The sequence below is a fragment of the Ursus americanus genome, chromosome 24, assembly GCF_024610735.1.
Source record: "Ursus americanus isolate L20-20 chromosome 24, mUrsAme1.1.p, whole genome shotgun sequence".
NCBI lineage: Eukaryota > Metazoa > Chordata > Mammalia > Carnivora > Ursidae > Ursus > Ursus americanus.
Genome location: NC_142150.1, coordinates 922,986 through 927,741, shown reverse-complemented (window position 1 = coordinate 927,741; position 4,756 = coordinate 922,986). Strand labels below are relative to the sequence as shown.

The following is a 4,756-nucleotide window of genomic DNA, read 5'->3' as shown; positions in this document are numbered from 1 at the left end:
ATGGAAAACCCAAAAGAATCCACTCCCAAACTATTAGAAGTTATAGAGCAACTCAGTAATGTGGCGGGATACAAAATCAGTGCTCAGAAATCAGTTGCATTTGTATACACTAATAATGAGACTTCAGGAATATTCTTGATCACAATTTCCACATGCTGCCTTTTTTTCTGCCTTGAATCATTCCTATTATTTATTCTTCATGTCCTTTTTAATGTTGTTCTACTAATTCTCCTGTATTTATGTCATTCCTTTACTGAAGTTAGTAAGGATCATATGTGAATTTTTAAGAAAAACTTGATTTTCATCATCTATTATGCTGATTGGAAACTGAGGTGCTTTTGATTAACCATATGGGTTTTTGGAAGGCTGGTGCTATTTGTTATTCCTTTCTATGATTTTTTGAGAAGAAACCACCTCATTTATGTTCCAGTGAAACCAATCTTGCTAGTGTCTTTTGTAATTTTTTCACTTTTTTACCACCTGAATTTTTCCAGTTTTCAACCCTTCCCATTGAGTTGGAATTGATTTTATTTATTTTATTTTTTATATTATTTTTTATTATGTTATGTTAGTCACCATACATATATCCTTAGTTTTTGATGTAGTGTTCCATGATTCATTATTTGTGTATAAGACCCAGTGCACCATGCATTATGTGGCCTCCTAATACCCATTACCGGCGTATCCCAGTCCCCCACTCCCTCCCTCCGAAACCCTCAGTGTGTTTCCCAGAGTCCATAGTCTCTCATGGTTCATTCCCCCTTCTATTTACCCCCATTCATTCTTCCCTTCCTTCTCCTGATTTTATTCATTATAAAGTTCATCTTTGTATTTTATTGTTGGTGTTGAAGTATTCTTTAGGTTTTCATTTTTTCCTCTGTTTTTTTCTTTGGTGTTTTTTTCCTTTTGATATCTTTATCAGTTAATAAATTAAATGATCATATTTATCCATCACTTACCCAGAAGTCCCTATTTAAATACTTAACCATGCAAAAAGTTCTGCATTTTGGTTATATTATGAAAAGGTTAGGAGAGACTTGAGTTTAGGCATGGCTGTCCTGAAAAAAAATTATGTTACTCTAAGGAGGAATGGCACATTTTAATGTTTTTCATACAATAATGATATGAGGGTAGATTTTGTAATGACCATTAAAATTTTTTGAAAAAACCCCATGTTGACAAATTCTTGAATCAGTAAGTTGACTAGAATATTCAGGGGAAAATATTCTTCCTGAGTGTCTTCATTCTTTTACTTTGATAGAAATTTCATTCTTTTGATTGAATTCTCAAAAGCTTGCTTCTCTTGTTTCTCAGGATATAAAGAAGAGGATTAGCACAGGGATCACAGAATTAATGAGTACTGATACTCCTTTAAGTGGCCCCTCGTTCCTTTGCTGAAAACTTGATATGGATGAAGATTAAGCTGCCATTGTGACAGAAATTGCAATTATGTCAGAAGAGCAGGTGGAAAAGGCTTTTTCCCCTCTGTTGAGCAGAAGGAAATCTTAAGATAGTCTTGACGATGTAAATATAAAACAGCACCACACGAATGAGGGTCATGACCAATGCTAGTGAAGCATAGGTAATGATTGTTTTCTCTATGAACCGTGTACCCTAACATGAAGCATCCAGGAGAGGAGATGCATCACAGCCAAAATGATCAGTCACAGTGGAGTCACAGAATTCTACCTGAAAGTCCACACAAAGTGGAGTGAACATGAGCAATAAATAAGTCAGCCAACAACCGAGGACAAAGAGTACAGACGCTTTGGTTCATGATGGTCACATAATGCAGGGGTTTACATACAGTCACAAAGCGATCATGTGACCTGGCAATCAGGAGAAAAGAATGTGCCACTCCAAAAAGTATGACAAAACATATTTGAGTAGCACAAGCACTGTAAGTAATAGTATTATCTGTCATCACCAGTTGATATGCTATGAAGGAATCTGGGAACACAAACACCTGTGAGTGAGACTTCTAAGAATAAAAAATTTCTGAGAAAAAAATACATGGGAGTTTTAAAGTGAGAATCAATAAATGAAAGCATGATGATAGTCCAATTCCCTGTTATATTCAACATGTAGGTGGTAAGTAGAAAATGAAAAGAACCTTGGGGCGCCTGGGTAGCGCAGTCGTTAAAGCGTCTGCCTTCGGCTCAGGGCGTGATCCCGGCGTGCCGGATCGAGTCCCACATCGGGCTCCTCTGCTGTGAGCCTGCTTCTTCCTCTCCCACTCCCCCTGCTGTGTTCCCTCTCTCGCTGGCTGTCTCTCTGTCACATAAATAAATAAAATCTTTAAAAAAAAAAAAAAAAAAGAAAAGAACCTTCATTGTGGATTATCAGTCACTCCCAGAAGGATGAATTGGTTACAGCAGACTGCATGGTTTCTCATTGCTAAATTCTGACTTCACTCCAATCTGCAAGGGCAATTTGAGAAACCAAATCTTGATAAGAGGGGGTCTCTCAATACCACATGGCAATGAGCAATAGATGAAGCATAAAGGCAAGCCAGTTCATAGGTGTTTTTTCTTTTTTTTACTTAATCACCTACACAGTCAGTATAATTTTGGCCCTTTCTTTGCTACTATTAGCAAGAGAAATTTGGCTAATAAGACTTGTTATTGAATTGCATATTTAGCACAGCATTCTTCCCCACTTCCTCATTTTGTTTTTTTTCTTTTTAGGAAGAGTGAGTTGTATTAAATGAACACTCTAAGGCAACTTTTTTCTTTTTCTTCAACTTTTATTATTTTACCTTATCTTAGGAGATGTGATTTAGTAATCTGAGTGCTACACTTGGGCAAAAAACAGAAGATGTGGTCCATATATACAATGGGATATTACTCGACCATCGGAAAGAACGATTACCCAATCTTTGCAGCAACATGGACAGGACTAGAGGAGATTATGCTAAGTGAAATAAGTCAAGCAGAGAAGACAATTATTATATGGTCAGTCATTTGTGGAACCTGAGGAACAGCAGGAAGATGGGTAGGAGAAGGAAGGGAAGAATGAAGGGGGGGTAAACAGAAGGGGGAATGAACCACGAGAGACTATGGACTCTGGGAGACAAACTGAGGGCTTCAGAGGAGAGGGGGTGATGGTTATTAGGCTGGTGATGGGTATTAAGGAGGGAACATATTGCATGGAGCCCTGGGTGTTATACGCAAACGATGAATCATGGAACACTACATTAAAAACTAAGGATGTACTATATGGTGACTAACATAACATATTAAAAGAATTGTTACAGAAAAAAAGAAAAAACAGAAGAATATTTCTGGCTTTTACCCAATGGAATGAGTAGCCTTTAGCACTCTTCTTACCTTCTCCCTGACAGTTTTCATACTTGGACACACTGCCCTATCCCAATGTGGTCTTCATACTTCTGTGATTACTCTTAGAATTTAATTAATTTATTTATTTATTATATTTCCCTTTTTAAAAGTTTTTATTTAAATTTCAGTTATTAACATACAGTGTAATGTTAGTTTCAGGTGTACAATTTAGTGATTCAGCACTTACATGCAACACCCAGTGCTCATCACAAAATGCAGGCTCCTTAATCCCCATCACCTATTTAACCCAAATTCCACCCACCTCCCCTCTGGCAACCATCTATTTGAATTGAAACTTGATAGCAAATGTAAGTGTCATTCTTCAATCCTCAACTTTTTTTACATTTGAAATGCCAGTACTGGGATGGTAGTGATGCTTTCATTACTTAGATCATCACCTTATCTAGAATTTGCCTTCTCTAACAACCATTACTAGACTTGGACACATTTTCCTATTTTTTTTTGTTTGCTTGTTTAAAGGGCTACGACAAAAATTCTTTCAGTGAAAAGTCATCTCTTGGCTTTGGGTGCTTTCTCTTGGATCTTGAAACTTTTTTACGAGTATCGGAACGTCACAACATAGCCTAGGAATCTTTGCACATTTGATTATTTTGATCCTCACCCAGGAGGAAGTGTTGGATACAGGCTATCATCACAGAAACTGCACACTTTCAGATAGCTTGTCTCAAGTTGAAATTTTCTGTTAACTTGGTTTTAATGTCACTGAGGCAAAAATCAAGTTGACTATCCCAGGCACATTAGTTTTTCATTACTTTTTTGTTCCATCCAGTCTACCCCTGACAGTCTCCACTGAACCATGCCGGCATCTCAACCTCTCCTTCACTGCTCAGTTCATAACAATAAAGTTCATTGTAGTAGCCAGAGATTTATGACTACATTTTCTCTTTTTCATGTCTGTCTGTTTATTGTCCAAACTTTAAGCACCTCTACGATTACTATTTTAGGTGTCCTATTTTCCTTTCCTCATACAGGTAAAGTGGAATTCTAAGAAAATATATTTACAACAGAAAGAAAATTAATCATAAAGATGAACATAATTCATCACAGCAGTGCATGAGAAAAATACCATCATGTTTCCAATAATCACTTTTCTATTTCCTGGTTATTCCATTTTCCTACCCTCCTTCTCCAGCCATACTACCTGTAGCATCTGTTCTCTATACCATTATACCAATGCTCTTAAAAATATAGTCATATTTTATAAACTTTACAGTTAAGAAATTTAATAAGATCCAATGCAGGAAGGTAATAGTATTATTAATTACCTGCTGTTGTTAAAAAATGAGTGGAATGATAATTATGAATGTCCCAAAGACAGACTGCTTTTTAAATAACTTGACTTGTGGGTCTGTTGTCTTTAGCTCTTCTGCTGTCTACTGTGGCTATCTGCCAAA

At 36.6% G+C, this 4,756-nt stretch overlaps 1 pseudogene; it reads right to left on the bottom strand.

Annotated features, from left to right (window-relative positions):
• Positions 1-1,371: 1,371 nt before the first annotated feature.
• Positions 1,372-4,160, bottom strand: LOC148107829 (olfactory receptor 6C2-like; annotated as a pseudogene).
• Between the last annotated feature and the right edge of the window lie 596 nt (positions 4,161-4,756).